The sequence below is a fragment of the Astatotilapia calliptera genome, chromosome 18 (genome assembly GCF_900246225.1).
Source record: "Astatotilapia calliptera chromosome 18, fAstCal1.2, whole genome shotgun sequence".
Lineage (NCBI taxonomy): Eukaryota > Metazoa > Chordata > Actinopteri > Cichliformes > Cichlidae > Astatotilapia > Astatotilapia calliptera.
In genome coordinates this window covers 17,393,029-17,407,595 of record NC_039319.1, presented here as the reverse complement: position 1 = coordinate 17,407,595, position 14,567 = coordinate 17,393,029, and positions in this window count along the sequence as shown.

Sequence of the window (14,567 nt, the reverse complement as noted above, 5' to 3'; positions counted from 1 at the left end):
TTTTTAATCAGGATTGTAAAAGTTAAACTTTAGCTGTTAGCAGTGGCTTATGGTCAAAGCAGCTATTCATTTTGCTTAGTTTCCCTCCCTAATCCATTTTTTTTGTTTTAGTTTTTACCACAAGGGTATACCAAGGTGCTTAACAAGTAACATAGAGAATACAAGGAAGATAACAGACATAGAAATAGGACCAAAGCAAGTACTAGGTATGCAAGCAGATAATTGTCACTCATACATACTGTAGGTGAAGCAGCAGATACAGAACAAACAAGGAATTAAATGAGCATAAAAGTGCATAATGTAAAATCACAAGTGAAATGTTAACTAGAACGAAAGGCAAGATTGAATAAGTGGGTCTTTAGTTATGATTTAAAAAGTGCAATAGAATCAGAGGCGCGGATAGCGAGAGGGAGGTTATTCCACAGTACCGGGGCAGCCAGAGCAAACACACGGTCACCCCGAGACTTCAGCCGAGATCTAGGTTGCGTCAGAAGTAGTTGAGTAGTAGATTTAAGTGTTCTATCAGGAGTATGTGGCCTGAGAAGTTCACTAAGATAACTAGGTTACCAGTCCATCCCTGACTATAATGGATCAGAAATCTACACTACCTACACTAACTGTATTTTGTGTTGGCATGCTTCACACACAATCTTCGACTTAAGCACACACTTACTGTTGTCTATACTCTTAAGCCTTTGTTAGAGTCTGTTGTGGACACAGATAGCTGGATAGCTCACCACGGCTGAGCGGTCATTCCTGTTATACTTCACTGAAATCCACCTCTTGAGGTGTTTGCATGTCTAGTGCATTATAAAGTAAATTCTCCATGAACAAGAGTTTACAAAAAATGGTTTGACATGTGGGCAACTGCACAGAGCTTTGCGCTCACCATATGATGATGATGTTTACATCATCATTAACCAATCGGACACACTTATCTAAAGTTAAACACATTTTAGAAAAGCTCTGTGTATTCTTTGACTGCTTGTTGTGTGGCTCTTTGAGGTTGCTGGCTTTTGCTGGGTGAAATTGTTTACAAAGAGGGTACTGTACCAAAAACTTCCATGTGATAGCTTAGGCCACTAGGAGGTGGTTACCTGTAATTTGGAAGACAATGAATAATCTGCTTACTACTAACTTGAAAAAGTGCAAACCAGAAAAGAAGAATGTTTACCTTCAAAGTGAAAATTGTGCCTCAGCCCTATCGCCAATACTTTTCAAAAACCACAACTGGCTTCATTTCCAGTTTTTGTCACATTTTTCAATTTCACCACTGCTATGAGAGTATTTGTTCAGTGTTTCCAGACAGGTCAGTGATTTTCATGCAAACTATGGGTGACCACGGAGGAGGCTATTGCCAAACATTGAGGGAATAAACATTTTTTCCTAGCGACTGGTGGTTTCCAAGGAGTAACTGACGACTCTCTAAGCCTCTGTTACAAGGGCTTTGTTAATTTGATCCTATATTATAACGCATCCAAAAAGCCAGGAAGTTATTGTCACGTGGTTAGTGGTCACAGAACTAAAAAATAAATAGGCTTTTGCAGTGCACAGCCACTAGAGCCACTTTAAAGAGTAGATCTTAATAGCAGTTTAAACAAGGGCTTGTTTTCTGGGGGAGGATTGGTATCGGGTTTGGTGACATGTTGCCATGATAACATTTAGTTCAAACCTTTCCTAAGTATTGCCTCACCGATGGCCAGCTCCAAGTCCTGTTCCATTGAGTCTTCATCTATTTTACACATTTAAATTAAGGTTTACTGCTGATGCAAATCCTCAGAGCATTTTTAAAATGTTTTATTATTATTATTAAATCTATCAGAGGCCGTCAGTTGCTGTGCTCTCCCAGAGATGTCTCAGCTTTCTCTTATATTTATAAAGACACTTGACAAGACAAAGAGGTGTCTTTCTTTATTTAGATTTTAATATATTATAAAGTTATTTTTAATGACAGCATATTGTCTGAAGAAAATGAAAACAGTAAATCAGAGTGATAAATCCTTTGGATGATTGTATAGGCTTGTCTTTTGGGAGAAAAACAAGGGAGAACACAGACCTTGGCTAATGTGATTGGCATCTATTTTGATGGCTGCTGAAGTGTCCAGGTGCCCTCTTATCTAATTCTCTCTTCGGCTGGGAGGCTCGAGTCTATAATAGCCTCGTTATGGAAGCTTGTTAAATTCATTATGAAAGAAGGAAGCAGGAGCGGCAGTGGGGGCAAGAGCTCAGTTGTTCTGACATTCTTCTGGCGTTGACTCTGCGGGGGGAATAGTGTTTCTCATTTTCATTAGATTTCATTAGATAACACCTCGCTTTTCACAAGCAGTTAAAAAGATGAAATGCTATTTTGCACTTTTGCTGTGTCCTCTGCCCACACAGAGCTGCTTCCGAGATGGTGTTGTTGCAGAAATGGGAAAAATAACATTTTAAGACTCATCTGCCTTTGCTCGGATGTTATGGGGGAAGATTTACATCCCGTTTCCATGTAGCAGATTGACAAACAGTTTTTTTGTAAGCATCATAACTTTAACTCAAATATTAGGATTTGTATATCCTCCAGGCAACAAAACGTGAATAAATAAATAAATAATGCTTAAAAAGATTAATACAGCCACCCACATTGTATCACTGACTACGTGCCACAGTCTGCAGCACCACCTCAGACACTGTATAAATTATCATGGTTTATCATTATCATTACCACATGAAGATAGCATGCAGCCTGGATTTTTGAAGAAAATATGTTAGATTAAGTTTGGCATGATATAATACAATTTTGTATGAAATCTCTGGTGCAGCTTTCAGTGCTAAAGCATGCCTCCCCTTTAATATTTGCATTTGCAGATTTTAAAGTACAAATATTCACACCTATGGGCAATTTAGAATCACCAATACGTAACTGCGTGTTTTTGGAATTCACACATTTAACATAGTATTTGAAAGAAAAATGTATTGTCAATGGTAAAATTATTAAAAATAATTAAAATCAGAAGACATAATAGCTCTTCCTGGTCATGAACCTCACTTAACAAGTTATTGCCTGTAAAATGACAAATCTTGACTTGAATTTAAGCACAACAAAAGGACCCATCGGGTGGTCACTCTGCACAAGTTTCTATAAAATTTGACCAGCCCTCTAGTTGGAAAAGTGAAAATGAAAAGAAAATGACAAACGTGATGCTGATCTTGAGCACAGTTTGGATAAAGACCCATTGGGTGATCATTGTACGTAACTTAAATTCTCAGAGTGGCAGCGATTCTTGTGAATTCTTGTGAATTGTGGACAGAAACGGATGGAACAAATGAAAAATTTAATTCATTAACAGTGAATTTACATTGGCAGTGTACATTGGATCAATTCAATCAAACAACTGGTTTTGTCATAGTTTTTTATGTCTGGTGTTATACATCCATTAGTAGGTTATTTTTAAATTATTTAATGATGACTTAATGATTGTGCTCTCTTTTGTAATTGCAGCTACTTAGCAAAAGTCCTCTATGATTTGCTACACTTTTATACAAAGTCACCTCTTTTAACCATAGTTAACCTTTTGCAAATTGAATTTAATAGCAGTATAATTTCTGTGTAATTTTGCAAGTGACTGCTCTGTATTGTTGTACATATTAATGTCAGTAACTGAATGGACACTGTCCTCAACCTCTCCTGCTGTGGTCCTATATCTCTTTTTGAGTATTGCTTTGCTGTAATCACATATTCGTGTAGAGCAGAATATCAATCAATCCCTCTGCAGCACGTTTCATGGCTCTTCAACTCAGCCTTCTCTACTTTAGCTTTGAGCAATCAACTGATTGTACTTTAGCCTGCTAAACCCATCCTAAGTCTCCCAACAGACGTTAACTGAAATGTCAACCAAATTAGAAACAGGAAACCTGCAAGCATGATCTTTAAACCAAGATACATTTTTATAGCTCAAATCTGTGAAAGACGAAACAACTCCAGAACTACAACGCTGGTCTTCAGTACAGTTCCTGACAAGTTATTAATGTCAGAAGTGCAACTGCATGACAGTCCAAATAACCGAGCAGACTTTAGAAGACACCTTTTCTTTTACAATGTTTGTTTGTGTTGTTTTATTATTATGATCCAATTTGAGGACTGTTTGCAGTACCCCCTGCGTATTATTTATTATGTTATTGCTTTTCTGTGCTGCTTTGCCATGTTGCCTCAGCAGGGAGCAACACAAAAAGCAGAATGATATACTGCCAAGTCAAAGTGTCTTTATCTCTTTGTTTTGTTTTGTTTTGATTTGTTTTTCAATGCAGCATAAATGTTACTGACAAGTAAATATAGTAAATACAGTGTAGCTATAGCCTGTTAAACTATTTATTTTGCTACAATTAAAAAAACAGAGCATAAATAGAAATATTTTACTTTTTACCTTTTGTTTATATAAGATAGTGGGTTATTGACCATTTAAAGTGAGGGTACAGTGCTGTGAAAAAATATTTGGAATTCATTTTTTTGGCAAAGTTTTTACACTGACATGTTTCGGATCATCAAACAAATTTAATAGACATTATTTTGCCCTAAACCTAAACACTGGTTTTGCCTTGCTTGGCAGCAAGAACTGCAATCAAGTGTTTCTGAAAACTAGCAGTAAGTCTTTCACATCACTGTGAAGGAATTTTTGCTGAGCCTTCTTTGCAGAATTGTTTTAATTCAGCCACACAGGAGGGTTTTCAATTCAATTTCAAGAGTTTCAAGGCCATGTGAAAGCATCAATTAGATTGAAGTCTGGGCCTAACTGGGCCACTTCAAACCCTTCTTCTTCTTTTTAATTTTTTTTTTTTTTGAGCCATTTAGAGGTAAACTTGCAATACCCAAGTGCCCACGTGCTTCAGACACATGGGCACATACTAATCACTGAATATTCTTCCATTCGACCATGGCCTGCAATGACTTTGCCAAATTCTTCACTGAAAAAATCCAAAAAATTAGACAAGCAATTGGTACATCAACAGCAGATCCAGGATATGTACTGTGTCCACCAAAAAACTGTTTAAACACCATGAAACAGTTTCAACCTATTAACAGCAAAGACCTGGAGGACATCTTAGGTAAACTGAACTCCTCCTCCTGCTGTTTAGATGTCCTGCCAACAAGTTTTTTCAAAAAGGTCTCAAAGACTTTAGAGTCAGACCTGTTACAGATCGTCAACTTTTCTTTATTATCAGGTGTGTTTCCAGAATCACTAAAAACTGCTGTAATCAAACCTATACTGAAAAAGGACAATCTTGACAAGACACAAATGAACAACTACAGGCTGATCTCAAATCTCCCGTTTTTAAGTAAGATCATTGAAAAAGCAGTTTCTCAACAGCTCAGTTACTTCTTAAAACAGAATAATAATAATAATAATAATAATAATAATAATAATAATAATAATAATAATAATAATAATAATGGATACTTTATTGATCCCCATGGGGAAATTACTTGTTTTTTCTCTGCATTTGACCCATTCACTCAGTGAAGCAGTGGGCAGCCCACTAAGCAGGCGCCCGGGGAGCAGTGTGTAGGGACGGTACCTTGCTCAGGGGTACCTCAGGGTAGCCGTTAAGTAAATAATTAAATAATTGCTACGATGCCTTCCAGTCAGGTTTTAGACAGAACCACAGCACTGAAACTGCTCTGACCAAAGTGTTTAATGACATATGTCTGAATACAGACAGTGGAAAAATGTCAGTCCTAGTTTTACTGGATCTCAGTGCAGCATTTGATACAGTTGACCACAACATATTACTCAAACGACTGGAGAACTGGACAGGTCTTTCAGGAACTGTACTAAACTGGTTCAAAACATACTTAGAAAACAGGAAATACTTTGTATCAATAGGTAACTTCACATCTGAGCAGACAAGTATCACATGTGGAGTTCCCCAAGGTTCCATCTTGGGACCCCTTCTGTTTAACATCTACATGCTCCCACTGGCACAGATTATAAACAACAACAAAATAAACTATCACAGCTATGCAGATGACACACAAATATATATCACAATGTCACCAGGAGACCGAGGCCCTGTACAGGCTCTTGGTAAATGCATTGAGGAAATCAATGACTGGTTGTGCCACAATTTTCTCCAGCTAAACAAAAACAAAACTGAGGTAATAGTCTTTGGCGCCAAAGAAAAACGATTACAGGTCACCAGAGAACTTCAATCTATACATCTAAAAACCACAAACCAGGCGAGAAATTTGGGTGTAGTGATGGATGCAGACCTAAACTTAGAAAAACACATTAAGACAATAACAAAGTCAGCTTACTATCACCTCAAGAATATATCAAGGATAAAAGATCTGATGTCTCAACAGGACCTGGAAAAACTAGTCCATGCATTCATCTTTAGTAGGCTTGATTACTGTAACAGCATCTTTACAGGTCTACCTAAAAAATCAGTCAGACAACTACAGCTCATTCAGAACTCTGCTGCTCGAGTCCTCACTAAGACCAAAAAAGTGGACCACATCAGTCCAGCTCTGAGGTCCTTACACTGGCTCCCTGTCCGTCAGAGGATAGACTTTAAAGTTCTGATGCTGGCCTATAAAGCTCTGAATGGTTTAGGACCAAAATACATCAATGACCTCCTGACCCAGTATGAACCTTCCAGATCCCTCAGGTCATCTGGATCCGGTCTTTTATCAGTTCCCAGAGTCAGAACCAGACACGGAGAAGCTGCATTCAGCTTTTATGCTCCTTATATCTGGAACAAACTCCCAGAAAGCCTCAGATCAGCTGAAACACTCAGTTTATTTAAATCCAGGTTGAAGACTCACCTGTTCTCAGCTGCATTTGAATAAAGCACCAAATCCACACTTTAAGCTTAAATTTCAAAACTTACATTTAACTACTGATTTTATCTACTGTTCTGATTTTATCTGTTTTGATTTTATATACTGTTTTGTTTGTTTGTTTGTTTGTTTGTTAATTAGTTAGTTTATTTGCTTGTTTTAATCAATTTTAAATCATGCTTTTTATTTGTTCTTGTTTCTAATGTCTCTGTAAAGCACTTTGAATCACCTTGTTGTTGAATTGTGCTATACAAATAAACTTGCCTTGCCTTGCCTTGCCTTGCCGATTTACCGGTAAAGAGAGGAATTCATGGTTCCTTCCATTATGGAGAGTCGCCCAGGTCCGACCATCACACTACCATCACAATGTTTGATATTTGGTATGGTTTTCTTTTCATGAAATGCTGTTAGTTCTATGTATTATAAGAATCCCAAAGCCTTAGAAATGGCTTTGTAACCCTTTCCAGAATGATGGATGTCAATGACTTTGTTTCATTTTTCTTTTTCACCAGGTAGAACCAGGTAGGTTTGCCATTTTCCCCTAATAAATAAAATCATTTTTTTAATGATTAAAATCATTTTGTATTAACTTGGGTTAATGTTGTCTGATATTGGAATTTCCATGTCAGTTATGAAAAAACTAAGATATCAGGAATGAGGTAAATACTTTGTCATGGCACTGTAGATATTTTATAAACTGAATGGGAAATGAAATCATCATGTCAGCTTTCGTCTTTTCAGGTGTAATTCTTCTTCTTTTGTTTTTACCTTGCTGAGTGCCAGTAACGAACGTCAAGAGAAAGAAAAGAAAAAGTAAAGAAAGTAAACTACAGGTGACAATTACAAAATAACGGACTCTTCCATCAGCTGGTTAAATGCAGCAACAACAGAAGCTATGTTTTCTTTTAAATTTGTGATGCTCAATTATTCTTCCTCCAAAGAGAGGAAGTATGTAAATGGTTCATTTTGTTTGTTTGGCATCTTGATAACAACCACAGTTTTCAAGATGCCATTTTCAAATTTTGTTTGATGGTAAATGTACAGTAAGTAAGTTTTATATTATCCAAAATTTTCTATGGATTGTCTTCAAACTGTACAACAATTCAATTCAATTCAATTCAATTTTATTTATATAGTGCCAAATCACAACATAAGTCGCCTCAAGGCGCTTCATAGATACAGAGAAAAACCCAACAATCATATGACCCCCTATGAGCAAGCACTTTGGCAACAGTGGGAAGGAAAAACTCCCTTTTAACAGGAAGAAACCTCCGGCAGAACCAGGCTCAGGGAGGGGCGGGGCCATCTGCTGCGACCGGTTGGGGTGAGAGAAGGAAGACAGGATAAAAGACATGCTGTGGAAGAGAGACAGAGGTTAATAACAGATATGATTCAATGCAGAGAAGTCTATTAATACATAGTGAGTGAGAAAGGTGACTGGAAAGGAAAAACTCAATGCATCATGGGAATCCCCCGGCAGCCTATGTCTATTGCAGCATAACTAAGGGAGGATTCAGGGTCACCTGGTCCTACAACCATGCAGGCCTTAGGGGACATGAACACCTACGTGTTTGACCTTGACGTTCATTATTAGTGCTGTGGCTTCCATGATGGAAGATGACCTTGAAAAAGAATTTCAAGAAACCATATCAAGTAATACTGTCATGAGGTGGCGGTGAAAGAACAGAGTGTGGACCAGACAGAGTTAAACTCAAAATGCAGCTTTATTCAATGCTGGTCAAAAAGCAAACACTATAACTGAGCTTAGTATGAACAGAGAGGTAAAACAGACTTGCAGAGGCTATACGCTCATACTGAAGGAGGACATAACAAAGAACAGAGAGAGACGCACACTGGGGGATTAGTGCAGAGTGAACACACTTGGGAACACAGCTAAAACGCATTACCTCCCCTTGTAACTGCAACTTCGATATACAGTACTGCAACTTTTGCATGGACATGGGGGAACTGGTGTATCTGTTAAATATTTTGTCGTGATACTGGGCTGGACAGATACAGGGACATGACTGCGGTGACAAAAGGTAAACAAACTTGGAGAGAAAGACTGAATATCACAGGAGACGCTGAAGACTGGGACAGACTGGATATAAAGGGCAACTAACATAATCCCCAAAGGAACCAAGGAACAACTAACAAACAATAACAAGCTCAAAAGAGCTAGAGAATAGTAAATTCAAAATAACTAATGCAGAACTTGAACACAAGCATTTCATAACTTCAGTGGACTCCAGAACAAAAAACTCAAAACACTGGATCAAAGATCCAGGACAATGAAAAATATATCAAGTGAACGTCATGGAGCAAGATGTACAAGACACTTTTAAAAAAATGTCAATACAGTGCCCTACAATGCCACAATGATGCCATAACAAGCTGACATCATCATGCTATAATAAAAACAGACATCAACAATTCATGTTGTAATAAAAACATCATAAAACATCAAAGTTTTAGGATAACCCTTGCTCTTTTTGTTTTATAGACTTTATTTAATACCTTTTCCCACAGGGAGTTACAAGGATTTGCTGAAAATTGCAATTTTTCTCTGTAATAAAAGTTTAAATCTAATGGAAACCCCAGTAAACAGTTACATGTTCAGCTACACATTGTTGTATATATGTTTTCAGTATTGTTTAATTGAGGAATAAATCTAATTGTGCTAACCCCTTTATAGGGATGAAACAGTAATTACAAATAAATGTTAAACATCTCAACCTAGCAAAAACGCAATGAGAAGACACTAAACATGATTTTGTTGAATAAAACCGCCTTCAGTTCTTTAGAAGGTGACAGGATGCTTTTACTTCTCAGCTTCTCTGTAAACCCTTCAAACAACCGACACAATATGTTTGTGAGGCAGCAGTGATAATTACTTCACCACTCCACGTGGGAACAGTTCATAATACATGCATAGCTCTAAATAAATGACATAGATACTTTTTTATGATTAAAAAAGTGCTGTAAGATAATATTAGTCCACTGCATGATGTCCTGCAGTGGACATCATGTGGCTGTTAACTATTTCAAATGTTGTGCTAGTAAAAAATAACAACACATCTTTGCATTTTAAAAATAATGACTAGATGTAATCAAGGCAGTAATTTAACTTTCAACGTTCAACCAAATATTATGCAACTTTTACCCTGGATATACTATTTAAACGTATTTTAGACCACTAATCAATGGGAATGAATGAACTGGGATATTTGTGAATGGAACTTTTCACATCTCACAAAAAAACAAAACAAAACAAAAAAAGAAAGGTGAACATCAAAGCAAAAGAACATCAATGGATGTCTCTTTCTTTGGGGATAGGTAGAAAAATATTTGTTATATTAAGCATTAATTACTTGCAAAAAACCTCATTAAATATCAGGAACAGACATGATTGAAAATAATCTCATGCATGGCACAATGTAAAAGCAATACCGTAATTAATGGAACCAGTAAGGTATTTCAATCATCGTGATTTACGAGTCATTAATCATTTTCACGTCTTCTTCACAGTGAAGTCTTCAGTGCATGGGGCAGGCCAAAAACTCAACAGTAATGACAGTCAAAGTGTTTTCTGATGAATATTCCAGACTTTTGTCATCATTATTTAATTGGTGTAACTTTTTCATGACTTTGTCATATTTGTTGCCGCTCAGATTCAGGGCTGACCTAGTTCTTCTTTAACACTGTTGAATAATAAATATTTAACAGGAGCTGAAAATTAATTATATTTGCCATTAATAGAATGGGTTAACAACACCAAAGACATGAAAATCTTCATATTGTGACGAATACTCAGAAGATTATTCCATATATCTGAACTTTACTTTTAAGTTACAGGACTTTCTGCAATAGACAATAATGATCAGTTCAGCAGAATAGACATCCACTGCCATTTCTACTTTGTCTTTTTACTCATCCCGTAAACTATAGATGAATCTGAATCCATTAGTGTCTTAGTAGTAGTGCCTGATATAACTTTACCCTCAACATTTTGCATACAGTGTAGACCTTTGTTACTCACCATTTTTAGTGGAGATTTGTCTTTGGGCAAAGATAAAGATAAAAACTGCTGTATCTAATAACTTAAAATTTTGTATTGTGCAGTTGTATTTGTGTATTGTCCAGTATAATTTTACAAAATATCACAAATGAAGTCATACTTAATAATTTAAACCTAATCGTCTGTTCCTATAAAGTACTCCAAGTTTTTGTCCCAAGATTTTTTTCAGCTAAATAAAGAAGTGCTCTAGTATTGTATTTTAATTAATGCTAGCCAGCAGGGACACGTTTTCTTATGTGTTTATGATTGTGTCATAATTCTCCAAAGCCCTGTTCAGCCCCCTCAATATGTCATGTTCAATCATCAGTTTATGCCATGAAGCAGACGTAGGCCGATGCTTACCCAAGACAAATGGTGCTTCTTTTATCCTTAACGCGCATCCTCTAAACTGGCACTCAAACCTGTTATGCTACGCTATCACGTTCTCCACTGATGTAAACAAAGTTATCCTAAGGCATTATTTTCTGCCATAAACTGTCTGACAGCCCCTCCAATACTGTGTTTTCACACAAATAGCGATTTCTTGACAGGATTCGTTTATAACGACGACCATACTGCACAAAGATCAAAGCTAGTATCAGGCTGTGCAGGAACATGGTAGGGAAAAAAGCTTTTCATGTTGCCTGTTTCAGTGAAAGCTGTTTATTGCTTCATTAGAACATCAATGGTGCTATATGACAGCAACTTCACATTTTAAATGTTGTTGCTTCAAATAAATAGCTGTTAAAATTTGTTACAAGACTGCAAATAGTTACTATTGTACATGTTGAGGTATTAAAATGTGTTAAATCTGCAGCTTTCCTTTTGTTTATTCCATACTTTATTTTATTTCCAAAATAGTCATATAGGCTGTGACAAAGAGGAAGTTGTCCATCAGGGTCAAACCATCCATTATGATATGTAAATTGCTGTTTTCTTAGATCTGTGAAAGGCTCCGGTGCCATAGTTTCAGTGTTGAACTTTTTAGAAAATTTGAATTGCAGTTTGTAGTGTGGTGGTTAATCATTTTCATCTGCAGCTGCACAACAGTGTACCTAAGCAAGAAGCACATACTTTAATACCCCAGTATTATTAAATATTACCACCATGGATAATTAATTTGGTTCTCTAAATTTGCCTTTAAAAAAATTTTAAAAAAAAGAGTGTAACACAGCTTCAACAAGTGGTCATTGAACAGTCTGCACAATTTCATGCTTCAGGCAAATGAAGTTCAGAATGAAATGATGCAATAAAGAGTAACAATGTTTTCATTATCAGTAACTGCTGATTTCTAATCTACTGTATGAAGGAACTATGATTTCCTCCAAATAGTTTATACATAAGAGTGCCTAATTAGTAATCAGTATGAGTGCTCAGTGCTGATCAAATACAAAACGATGATCAGTGGAATACCTTTCATTCTTTATGCTTTTTGCACTGGCTGAAGCTGGGTCTTTCAACAAAGCTCTGCTATTTAAATCAATACATCCCTCATTACAGAATGATGAATATTTCATCAGGAAGACTATTACTTCAAATGAATAATTTAACTATGTTATATCAGTCAGGGTTGGGGGTTCAATGGTACCCAGGTCCCTCAGCTTTTAAACTCAATCAGTCATTATGGAGCTCTTTAAAACATCACATAACTCCACCGGAAAAGGTTTGGGATTTGGTTCAGAGATTGTTCTCTCTGAAAATGCCAGGTTCACAGTTCAAACTACTGACAGTAGAGGTATTGTCACCTCCAATTAGTCATGATATACATCGAACTCTGTGCAATTGTCAAAAGCCTTTCTATTTATTATAATAAGCTCCATGCTTGAGTAAATTCCACATAGATATATGGCTCTTGTGCTCATTATAAATCTAAAAACTATGCATGACCATCTATCAAATATTCAAAAGGACAAAAAAGAATGAATATTAATGATCCAATACCTAATCCGTAATGGCAGTTCATTTTTGTTTTTTATAATTTCACCATCTGACATAGTACAAAGTGTCTTGTAAATTATGCAACCGCGTTACTTACAATAATTGTTACTGTTTTTATTATCACACCACATTACACACACTGGTCACTTCATTAGTTACAGCAATTCAACTGCTTGCCAACGGAAATATCTTGGCCGGTCACGTAGCAGCGAGTCAATGCTTAAGCGTGTCAAAATCACGAACTGCTGAAGTTCAAAGCGAGCAAAGGTGATTTAAGTGACGTTGAATGTAATATGGCTGCTGGTGCCAGACAGCCTGGTCCGAGTACTCCACAAACTGCTGATCTGCTGGGATTTTCCCACACAATCATTTCAAGGTTTTACAAAGAATAGTATGAAAAAGAGATAATGCTTAATGACCAGCAGCAGTTCTCTTCAACAAAATACCTTGTGTGTGTCAGACATCAGAGGAAAATGCCCAGGATGCTTTGACCTGATAAGAAGATAACAATAGCTTAAATAACCACTTTTTTACAACCAAGGTTTGCAGAAAAGCGTCTCTGAATGCAGAAGACCACGCCAGGCCCCATTCCTCTTAGAACAGAAAAATGAGGCTACAATTCACATGGTCGGGTAGGGGATATTTTCTTGTATGGTGAATATATATTAAAGATTATCTTATGCCATATCGTTTATCTTAGCTTTTTGCGGTTTGTCCAGTCTTTTCACCATTTCACATGTTGCAGCTTACATAGAAAGTTTGCAGTGTCAGCTAAAGTGCTGTAGAAATGAACAAAGAATTTAAGATTTTGTAGAAAAATCTTTGATTATTACTTTAAGACTTCAAATACATATACATCACCAGCGTTTCACCAATGGAACAAATTCTGGCTACCTTAAAATGTACTGAGCTCCATGATATTACAAAAAGGATATCTTTATTATCTGTGATATCAGATTCACTATCATATATTAAATATCAAGAGAGTAGATTTAAACCTTTGGGATTTACACAGGGGGAAAGGATGTATCCACTTCCCCCTCTGAAATTCATCAAAATCGAGATAAGAGTTCTTTCAAGTGTTGAGCTGTGCAGGGTATTAAGTAACACAAGGTCAAATTCAGTGTTCATGTAAGATTATGGAAATGTCAGTCTATTTCCTTCCTCTCATCTCGGTAGTTAAGAACAGTGAGAGCACAGTGGTTAAGTATGTCATACACAGATAGATATGTTAATTGTATGACAAGCACCTATTTCAGCCACATGCCTGCTCATTTGTAGTCTTTCAATCAGACAGGTTGTAATTTCTGTATAATTACTTCCATTAGCATGAATTGCTCTTCTGATACTTGAGTATGTGATGACATATAAATTGTGACTGCAGATAGTGGAGCATGGGCATCAAAAGTGCTTGAATCTTCCCTTTCAAAAGAGTTTGACGCCATTTGAAGAAAATAAGGTATTTATTGAGTTTATTTGTCGTTATCAGAGCACAAAAAATGAATATAATGTCAGCTTTGGGGCAAAATGTGAACTAAAGTTGATGCAATTCCCCAGTAAACTGTTCTACCAGCACAAAAAGAAGTTTAGATTGTTGCCACATTATCTTCAATGATTCACAGCAATGGCCACATCTGTTCTGAATCTTTTATTTTATCACCGAATCCTTGCTTAGGTTGATCTTCTTGTTGCCTTTGAACCATGAGTTTTAGAAGAGGAAGATGGAATCAATTTTTTATCATTATTTTCTTATCTTAA